Genomic DNA, 12099 nt, shown 5'->3' on the forward strand with positions numbered 1-12099 from the left:
AAGGCTTCTAACCTGAAGGGAATTCCTTCTTTTCTTACAATTCTACATTTTCAGTCCTTATCCAGAACAATTGGGATCTTTCGCAGCGCCGTTTTCTTTTGAGAAAGTCTTATTGAAAGAAAAACAGAGCGCTTTCTCGTGCCTCCTGTGTTGAGGAAAAACTCCATTAAAAACTCATCTACTTTTCCAGTAAAGTATTCTTATAAAAGTGTCTCATAGCTTTCCTCTTTATTTCGTCTGTGGAATAAGTTAGCCTCCAAAGTGGCGGGGGTCATATTTTTAATTTTAATATTGCAAAAAACTATAACTGCTGTAGAAAAGCACGAAGATGCTGGAGAAAGTATATTGCATTATAGTTTCCTCATTGCTGCAAGTGAGATGGCCTTTGCGAGAAAAATCTTTTTGCTTCATAATATTTCCGGCTTGATAGTTAGACAACACGACTTATTTCCTCTTTTTTTTTTGCAGGTCTGAGAGAATGATAGAAAACTAACAGAAAAAATTTAGATCAAGAATCTGGAGTTCAAGTGTGAATTCCCAAATCAACCCCGTGGGGGGGATATCGCGATGAGTACACTTTTAAGACTCTTACTTTACCTCAGTTCCCGCTTCCTTCCTTCCTTCCTTCCATCTTGCTGTCCAACCACTCCAACGCCCTCTTTTTACTGTCTTAAGCGATGAATGTCCGAAAGTGGGCCATTGACGGCCTCAATTTCATAAATCAGCCAAATAGACTCCCGAATCAACACTATATAAATTGCCTGGTAAACCATTCCTATGGGAGTTTCGGTATGCATAAATCTTTCTGTTATACAATTGGGAGATAACTCTATAAAAATGTTCTCTTCCCTTTTACTCTTTCCGTTATTCTTCTTCTTCTTCTTCTTCTTCTTCTTCTTCTTCTTCTACTTCTTCTTCTTCTTCTTCTTCTTCTTCTTCTTCCCATCCCAAGAGAGGCGAAGAACCATTCCTCATTTGTTGGTGTTTCATCTCTTAAACAATCGTTTCCTGTTCGAAAGAAAAATTGACTTAGTCGATGAAGCTTCTTATGTTTTTCTCCTGGTGCTGCCAACTTCTTGTTAGCAAAGGAAACGCTTCCGCTAACAAAGAAACGATTTTTTCTTTGTCTTTTTTGTTTCTTTGTTTTTGTCTTAGGAAGAGATGAGGTGGCTTCTAATCTGTGAAGAGAATCCCTTCTTTTCTCGCAGCTATACAATTTCAGATCTTTATTCCGAGCAAGTCTGTTCTTTCAGACAGCCGTTTTCTTTACTGAAGATATTCTTTAGGGAGAAAAGGTGGGGGGGGGAGCATTTTCTTTCTCTTTCTGTAAGAAGGAAAGTTGTTTTTAAAGACGCCTACCTGGAACGAACTGCATTGTCCCTAGTATAGTGCATCAGTGTAAGTTTATTCGAGTTTACTATAAGTATATATATATATATATATATATATATATATATATATATATATATATATATATATATATATATATATATATATATATATATATATATATATATATATATATATATATATATATATATATATATATATATATATATATAAATATATTATATATATATATATATATATATATATATATATATATATATATATATATATATATATATATATATGTGTGTGTGTGTGTGTGTGTATGTATATATATATATATATATATATATATATATATATATATATATATATATATATATATATATATATATATATATATATATATATGTGTGTGTGTGTGTGTGTGTGTATGTATGCATATATATATATATATATATATATATATATATATATATATATATATATATATATATATATATATATATATATATATATATATATATATATATATATATATATATATATATATGTATATATATATATATAAATGTACTTATTCGTAATAAGCCCCGAAACTCTCCAAAAACCTGTATACTTCTCACCAGTCACGAGGTGTATTATGGGTCAAATTTTCATAAAATTCGAGGCATAACTTTTCTTCAAATCCTACTAACTGACAGACAAACATGCAAACTAAAAACAGCAAATAAGATAAAATACATGACATCCTTGTCAAAACTATTAGGTATTTTTTCTGTTATTTTCGTGTAATGTCCCTCCAAGCATAAAGATTTTTCTTCACCTATTTCAAATTCCTTTTTTATTTTTCCTGCGCTAACAGTAATTTTAAAAAGAAAAGTAGAAACCATGTCAGAGAACTATATTTAAATCTTTTACCGACAAGAATAAAAAGAAAAAGAAAAATTCGTTGGAACATTTTCAGAGTAATGAAAAATTAAATCTTTCGAGGTACATGAAAAACATTAGGTTTTTAAATATCAAATATCCGGGAAATTTTGTAATGATGATCGCATCATTCATCATTCATTCAACGCAAATTGAATTACTCATATTAAAGTTTATCGAGAAGGAAGTGAGCCAAAAATCTGAACTGACCTAAATTGCTGTATAATAGGTATATTGCTTATAGTTACGAAAGAAATATTTGTTTCTAGGGTTATCTATAGGTCAACACATTTTCTCTTCTTTTCAATATTTTTAACATAGATATTAACTTTGAAATATTTATACCCTCGCCTTTTATTGAGAAGTTCCCTAATAACACTCTTTATTATAACTTTCAGTCTCTTTAGAAAAGGTTTTTGTATTTCAAAGTTCAACAAAACAAAGAGCCTCTTCATTTTATTTTCTCTTCTGATCTAATTAAATGTTCTTGTTATTGAGTTATAACTTTGAATACTGCGTGTAATATATTCAGCTCCAGGGCTGAAAATTTTTTCAACATTTTTCAAAATGAAGAATCACATTTTAGGTCTTTAATAAATAGACCAACAAATTTCAGCTCTCCTATAACTTGGAAACCTTGAGTTCTAAGACACCGTCTTTAAGAGCTCTATAGATCTTGTCACGTCTCAGTATATAGAATGTAGTAAATTATCTTCAGGGCCCAAATTTAAGTCTACTTGTTTAGGTTTATTTTTTGTGACTGTTCGTCAGTGTTATCAATGATGTTTTCTGTATAGAAGCTTCCGTTAAATTTATACATTATTATTATTATTATTATTATTATTATTATTATTATTATTATTATTATTATTATTATTATTATTATTAGATTTACCACTCACTGGACTTTCATCAGATAATTTGCATATTAATTCTTGAATGTAAATGATCAAGTTGGCTACTTAAATCTATAACTTTTACTGCGAAAAGAAAAAATTCAGAATTTTCATTTTTCTAAAAAACAACTACTTTTTCCTACATTCCCACCTAAAGAGAGAGAGAGAGAGAGACAGAGACAGAGAGAGAGAGAGAGAGAGACAGACAGACAGACAGACAGACAGAGAGAAGTGAGAAAGAGAGAGAGAGAGAGTTACCAAGGGCGGGCGGCAAGCATTTTCCTCCATTTCCGTCTCTCGTTTGAAAGAGCGGCGACTTGAATGTAAACACTAAGGCCCACTTCCTTTTAGCTCCTGAGGTTTCATGATTCCCATGAATCATTCCCGATATTCCCATCTCTCTCTCTCTCTCTCTCTCTCTCTCTCTCTCTCTCTCTCTCTCTCTCTCTCTCTCTCTCTCTCTCCTGTGTTATTTTTATTCCTTTTCGTACTAGAAAAACAACCATTCACTCCGCGAGAACCTCATTTGTTTGTTCGAGATGAGAGATTCCACTCCCTTTATTTTTTTTTCATTTTTTTATTTTTTTTATTTTTGCTGATGAAAAATGTTTCTCATTTTTGTTGGCTGTGTGACATTCTCCTATCTCTAGAATATTTTGTTGCTTTTATTTTTTGTTCTCCCGGCGGGATTATTATTTCCGCCTCAATATCCTTTTGGTAATATCATCGTAGAGTAATCTTCACGGATATATGCCAAAAGAAGTTCTTATCATTTTATTTTTATATCCTTATCGGTCAGAAAAATATAATATTGTAAGAGATGTTTTTGGCCTTTCTTACCAACTTCGTTTTATCACTGATTTTTTGCTGTAGTATAAACATACTCACACACACACACACACACACACATACATATATATATATATATATATATATATATATATATATATATATATATATATATATATATATATATATATATATATAACAGTGAGGAGGTTTCTCTAACTAGGGTTAGTGCCAAAGAATAAAACTTCCACCATATTAGCTCCTTCATACACCTTCATCTGTTCTCTCCACATGACCAATCTATCTCTGAAAGCACTCTGGTTCATCCTCTAACTTAGCTAACCTTTTTACCACTTCTGTCTCTCTCAACGCCTGTCACCCTATCAGTAAATCTTCTTACGTTGTAGTACTAAGTAAACGGTTCATCTCAAAAGCTTTAAACTTTTTTTTTGTTCGATAAACATTCAGCGTCCACTCTTCACTTACGTAAAGGAGGATTGGCTCAACAACACGTTCATACATTCCCACCGTGGCTTCTGTAAATAATGCAGATCCCCCTCTCAGCTTTTACTTGTTCGACAGGCTGTGGGGATTATTTCGTCTCCTCTGTTAGTCTCCATTTTTATATCCTCTACGATACGTACGCTATCAGTCTACTTGAACATCCAGCTCCCTTAATTCTTCCTAAATCTCCCACGTTTTACAGCATGAGACTCGTAAAAGGGATTAGTGAGTGGAAATAGAAATACTGGAATAATATAAAGTGGTCAGTATCATATTAAAATCACCCCGTTTCGTCGATGTGGAAACATAATGTTTCATACTTTTATATAAATTTTTACTTTTTCTCTCTTTTCCAATAAGTGATCTTTCTTTCTCATTGCCTTCCGTTACTTCTTTTAGATGAACACCATATTCTTTGGAAGCTTGAATTTGAAGTCAAAGGTCCCTGTGGGCTTGTTCCATACGAATAAGGTTCATCTTTTGAATAATAATAATAATAATAATAATAATAATAATAATAATAATAATAATAATAATAATAATAATAATAATAATAATAATAATAATAATGGTATCTTTGTTTGTACATTTTTTGTATTAATAGTTCAGCCTGCAGTGCCGTGTCGCATTTTGATAAATATTAACGCTGCACTGAGGCTTCCTAAAAGCCGTCAGAAAATGGTATGTGCAAATTACTTATATTCTGAGATTTGTTTCTTAAACATTATGTATGAAGGTAAGCGCTGGAGGGATTCGAATTATTCAGGTAGCGAATACGTTACGTTGAAAGACCATATACCGGGTATTTAGAAGAAACGATGGCGTCACTAAAGCTTTCTGAAAAGAGGATGTCGAAGTTTGGAATATATAATATATATATATATATATATATATATATATATATATATATATATATATATATATATATATATATATATATAATATATATATATATATATATATATATATATATATATATATTATATATATGTATATAAATATATATATATATATATATATATATATATATATATATATATATATATATATATATATATATATGTATATATATGTATATATATATATATATATATATATATATATATATATATATTATATATGTATATATATGTATATATATATATATATATATATATATATATATATATATATATATATATATATATATACACACACACTTCCAGTCGCTGATATTAATGAAATTTAGATCAACACAAGAGTAAATCATTTTTAGTATAAGAGATAACCAATAAAAAAGAAGAGAAAGAACAATAATACCCTAAATTAACCAACTAGCCGTAATATATGAAATGGACTTAAGGGAGAGAGAGAGAGAGAGAGAGAGAGAGAGAGAGACGGGACTCAACACATGGGGAAAAAAGGCTCTATTCAACAGCAGCTGCAGATGAACAACACCAGGCCTCTAGGCTCTACTCGGGCCTTAGTCCCCCAAGTTCTTAACTCATATTTTTTCCCCTCTATGATGTGTTTGCCTCTATTGTGTAACCAGAGTGATGAGGCCTTCCATTTCTGTCTATGAAAGCTCGTTATTTCTTCCTTCTTGTTTACTATTATTCCTTGCCTTAATCGGATGATGGAGTATATCCTTTAATAGAGTATATGGCATTTGGAGTAACCTAATTTGATCAGCCTCTATTTTGGTAGCTAGTCAATAATCTCGTCCATTTTACTTTATTGATATTCAGAGTTTAAGCTTCTAGCGCATTAATATACAAAGTGCTGTAGCAACATAGAACATTTCGATATTGTAAATGAATGGTTTATAAATAATTATTTTTAATCGCCGAAGGATCAGTTGCTAACACACTGTGTCGGCAAGAAATTAAGTCGAACAAAACAAAGAAAAGGAACAGAAAGATTGCTTCGTTCGAAAACACATTAATATGATAGTAACCAAAGACCAGAGTAGCTGCAAAAACTGGATTTGACCCAGAATGCCAATGATTTAAACATTATAAAATGACGGAAAATGAAAAACCAAAGGATTACATAGAAGAAATATCTTCACTATTCGGGTATATCTTGATGCCTTAACCAAAACACAGCCGAAAATCCGACAAGAGATGGAATAGTAAGCAATAAAAAAGAGCACATTAACACAGATTATTCAACTGGCAAACAAATAGGAGAGAAGCAAAAGAAGAAGTAATATGAAAGAGACGTCAAACAAACGAACAGAGAGCTGCGTTCCAAAATCTGAGAACGTCAGAATGAAATAACTGAAGATGACGATATAATTGTAACTGCTTCAACTAAGGCTTAACTAAATATGGGTTAGTTTTATGTAAAGGACCAATCTGAGGAGCTGTTCTCTCTAAATATTAGGGAGAAATTTTTACTTAGTGATATGCATGGGGTTGAAATCTCATTCTTTTATGCATATGCATATAAAATGCATAGTTGCTCGTATGCTTGCACGCATATTTATATTTACAACCTTTGTTTAGCTGTGTGGGTTCACCTCTCTCAATCTCTCTCTCTCTCTTTCTCTCCCTCAATGTACATTTATATTTACAACCTTGCTTAGCTGTGTGGGTCCACCTCTCTCTCTCTCTCTCTCTCTCTCTCTCTCTCTCTCTCTCTCTCTCTCTCTCTCTCTCTCTCTCTCTCAATGCACATTTATATTTACAACCTTTGCTCAGCTGTCTGGGTTCACCTCTCTCTCTCTCTCTCTCTCTCTCTCTCTCTCTCTCTCTCTCTCTCTCTCTCTCTCTCTCTCTCAAAGCACATTCATATTTACAACCTTTGCTTAGCTGTGTGGGTTCACCTCTCTCTCTCTCTCTCTCTCTCTCTCTCTCTCTCTCTCTCTCTCTCTCTCTCTCTCTCATTGCACATTTATATTTACAACCTTTGTTTAACTGTGTGGGTTCACCTCTCTCTCTCTCTCTCTCTCTCTCTCTCTCTCTCTCTCTCTCTCTCTCTCTCAATGCAATCGTTTCGTGATTATCATCACAGAAAATTCTAAATTACTTTTCTTTTAATCTTATCGCTTCCTTATGCTTTTAGATTTTAATGGATTTTCTGAAGATGTTTTTCAGTTCAGCCTGAGCAAATGAACTTCGTCTTTCTGAAGATGATTTTCAATTCAGCCTGAGCAAATGAACTTCGTCTTTCTGAAGATGATTTTCAATTCAGCCTGAGCAAATGAACTCTTTCTGAAGATGATTTTCAATTCACCTGAGCAAATGAACTTTCTTACAAGATGATTTCCAATTCAGCCTGAGCAAATGAACTTCGTCTTTCTGAAGATGATTTTCAATTCAGCCTGAGCAAATGAACTTCGTCTTTCTGAAGATGATTTTCAATTCAGCCTGAACAAATGAACTTCGTCTTTCTGAAGATGATTTTCAGTTCAGCCTGAACAAATGAACTTCGTCTTTCTGAAGATGATTTTCAATTCAGCCTGATCAAATGAACTTAGTCTTTCAGAAGATGATTTTCAATTCAGCTTGAACAAATGAACTTCGTCTTTCTGGAGATGATTTTCAATTCAGCCTGAACAAATGAACTTCGTCTTCCTGAAGATGATTTTCAATTCAGCCTAAACAAATTAAGTTCGTGTTTTTGAAGGTGATATTCATTTCAGCCTAAACAAGGTAACTTTGTGTTTCTGAAGATGATTTTCAATTCAGCCTAAACAAATAAGTTCGTGTTTCTGAAGGTGATATTCATTTCAGCCTAAACAAGGTAACTTCGTGTTTCTGAAGATGATTTTCAATTCAGACTAAACAAATTAACTTCGTCTTACTTCCATAGGTTTAGAAATTCAAGGAATCATTTTTTTTTATTTCATGGGCTAACACTCAGAGAATTTGGAATCAGTTTCCACTTCTCTGAACTAACCACTTCAAAGAAATATTTTTTTCACTCAATGGAAGTTTTATTTCACTGAATTTTTAATCATAGAACTTTTGATACGTAAATTTTTATATACCTAATTTTTTACTTAATTAACCCAATCGTTCTTTTGCTTGGTTAAATTTTCATGAATATTCCCATTTGAGTTTCGAAAACATTTTTCATTAAACTTTTCTGGAAGTTTATTACTAGCTATATTTTCGATGAAGGAACTGCATTATTAAAATTGCAAATACTCCGGTCTAGTTATCTTTATGTATGTATGTATGTATGTATGTATGTATGTATGTATGTATGTATGTATGTATGTATGTAAGGATATTTAAAACTTCGTTTGAATATCCTTACATGTATTATTAATTCTTTTATTTTCGATGAAGAAACTACGTTATTAAAATTGCAAATATTCCGGACGAGTTTTATCTTTATGTATGTTTGCATGTAGGTACATTATGTATGTATGTATGTAAGGATATTTAAAACTTCTTCTGAATATCCTTCCATGTATTATTATTTCTTTTATTTTCGATGAAGAAATTGTTTGATTAAAATTTCGTATGTATGTATGAATGTATATAGGCCTATGTATATATTTAAAACTTTGTCTCAATAACCTTCCATGTTTTATTAATTCCTTTATTTTCGATGAAGAAATTGCGTTTTTATAGTTACTTTTTTAATGTATGTATGTATGCATGTATGTGTCTGTATGTAAATGAAACCTTTCCAGTGGCTGTATTAAAAGCTAGATTATGTAAATCATAAAAATGTATCGCTTTTCAAAGAACTGCAACCCTCCTTTGGCAACCAAATGTAAGTCATATTAATGGAAGCATTTTACCTCTTTCGGCAAATGACCACTTAAAACTTTTCCTTTAGGTATGACGAGCTAATTAGGCTCATTTCGTGTATTAAAAAATATTCAAAGTATTCTTTTCTGATTATACAAAAGAGTTTAAGCCTCTTTGTAAGCGGCTACTTACGGCCTCTCTGGGGATTTCTTGGCCTCCTGGAAAATGGAATATTTCGAGACTGGATTCAGTGAAGCTAAATGAAGCTATGTTACAGTGTTTTAACCTTCTTATGAGAAGCCTCAAAACTCTTCAACTTTTCCTTTTTACTATCAGAGCCTCGATCTAATTAGAAAGATGATTATGTTTTCAACTGTTGTTAGAAACTCTCTCTCTCTCTCTCAAAAAAAAATCTAATAATGCTCTTGTTGACCCAAATAACTGTGGGTCGTGGGGAGAGAGAGAGAGAGAGAGAGAGAGAGAGAGAGAGAGAGAGAGAAATAATGTATTCCATCGAAACAGAGTGTGGTCACCCAATGCTGTGAAACCATACATACATATATATATATATATATATATATATATATATATATATATATATATATATATATATATATATATATATATGTGTGTGTGTGTGTGTGTGTGTGTGTATGTAATATATATATATATATATATATATATATATATATATATATATATATATATATATATATATATATATATATATATATCTGTGTATATGTATATACAGTACATACATATATCCAGAAAAGGATGCAGAGAGAGAGAGAGATAGATAGAGACAGTGAGATATAGAAGTAAGTTCCCCGAGTTATGACCGACAAACAACGCAGTCCGACAAACAACGCAGTCCGAAGTCCAAACTTGCAAGAAGGTGTTTGCCACACACTCCTTACAAGTGTTTGTCACGGAACCCCTTCCGAAGTGTTTATCTGGACTCCCGAAAAACAGAGCCCAGAAATGACATTTTTTTTTCTTTTTCTTTTTTTTACCGAGGTCATCTATAAAAATCCCCAGGCCTGAATAAATCCAGAGGGAATTTATAGGGAGAGCCAAGTAACATACGCTGAGCCAACTTATCATTGGTTTCTCTTGACGGGATATATAGGAGGTCCATTTTTCTTGTTAATGAGGTCTGGGTCGAGGGAAACCGAGTTTCCGAAAAGTTTATTGGTATTTCTTGGTAAGGGAAAGGTTGGAAATGTGGCAAATCATGTTATTTCTGTATCCAACTGTATGTTTTGATGTAGAGTCATGTGGGATTTTCAAGCGCTAACAAAAGAAAGTAAAGTTTATTATTATTATTATTATTATTATTATTATTATTATTATTATTATTATTATTATTATTGGAGGAACAAACCCACAGTTATGATGTGGGGAATCGAACAGATTCCCGAAAGCTCTCTGTAGAGATTTATTTTTAAATATATTTGTACCCATACATTACTGTGGATTTGTTTCTCCATTTCAAAACTCGTGCTACTATGAGTATTTTCTAATTATTATTATTATTATTATTATTATTATTATTATTATTATTATTATTATTATTATTATTATTATTATTGTTGTTGTTGTATTTGTTGATGCTGAATCAGCAGAAATTCCATTTATCTCGAAAAAACTATCCTCAACAATAAAATGGAGTCTAAACTCGCATTTCATCCTGTTGCCATATTTATATTTATGTATGTATATATGCATACATATAATATATATATATTATATTATATATATATATATATATATATATATATATATATATATATATATATATATATATATATATATATATATATATATATATATATATATATATTTATATATATATATATATATATATATATATATATATATATATAAATTAAAGGATATTTTATCACTAAAAAACTTATTAAAGGTATACAAATGCACGAAAAAATATAAGATATTTTATCACTAAAAAATCTTACTCTATCATTGCCAAAAATATGAACGCTTTTACAACTGCGGAAAAGTTTCAGAGATAAATATAGCAAAGGAAACCTACATCCAAAAAATACCACCACAAAAATAAAAACGATTTAATCAACCTTATTCTCTTACCAACGCTGATTCCCGATTATTACCTCATATATTCCACGTTACCGAGTGACTGACACATTTCCGAAATAATGCACAGTCACTTCTGTCTCTTTTACGAATCACGAATCAATTCCGTTTCGTGAAAGGGGATGGGGCTGCGTGCCAGGCCAGGGGAATTCCTCCACGTTTCCCGGAACAGCTGCAAAGCAGACGCTATTCGTCGTAAAAGTGGGAGTCGCGTGACGCGTTCTCGAAACCGCCGGAGGTCTGTCTGCCTTGACCTTATAAGGGAAGGTTACTTGAGTTTGAAGTTGTCTGTGTAGTGAAGTGTGTCACCTTTTTTGTGGGTATGTGGTCGTACGTAAATAAACAAAAACACAGATGCCTTTGATATAGGAAGGATACTTAAGCATCACTCTAAGTAGTATGTGTGACATTATATATATATATATATATATATATATATATATATATATATATATATATATATATATATATACACCAAATATAAATAAATATATATAATTATATATATAGATAATATATATATATACATATAAATATATTGATATATATTGATATAGATATTCTGTTCTGGTGGAGAACTATTGTCACAACATAATCAGACTTAATGAAAGGCTGCAAAGAAAATAAAATAAGCATTAATTAACAAAAAAGGCCAACATTTTTAAGATGTTATTGCAAAAAATTTAAATTCTTGGGCATATCCAGCCGGACAGACTTCACAAGACCAGGAAAAGTAAATCAAATTACGGAATGTGGTTGTTTAACAGATAATTTATCGAGAAGAGATGAGAAAAATTCAAGACGGAGGGTTCTAGTAAGAAGCAAGATTCAATAGAAAGTAA

The 12099-nt window shown here is 31.3% G+C and overlaps 1 protein-coding gene across 2 annotated transcripts in view; it reads left to right on the plus strand.

The window, feature by feature from the left end:
* Window positions 1-12099, plus strand: part of LOC136852451 (uncharacterized) — a 608387-nt gene that overhangs the window by 581142 nt on the left and 15146 nt on the right. The gene's annotated exons all lie outside the window — the stretch shown is intronic.

Source organism: Macrobrachium rosenbergii, chromosome 25 (genome assembly GCF_040412425.1).
Source record: "Macrobrachium rosenbergii isolate ZJJX-2024 chromosome 25, ASM4041242v1, whole genome shotgun sequence".
NCBI lineage: Eukaryota > Metazoa > Arthropoda > Malacostraca > Decapoda > Palaemonidae > Macrobrachium > Macrobrachium rosenbergii.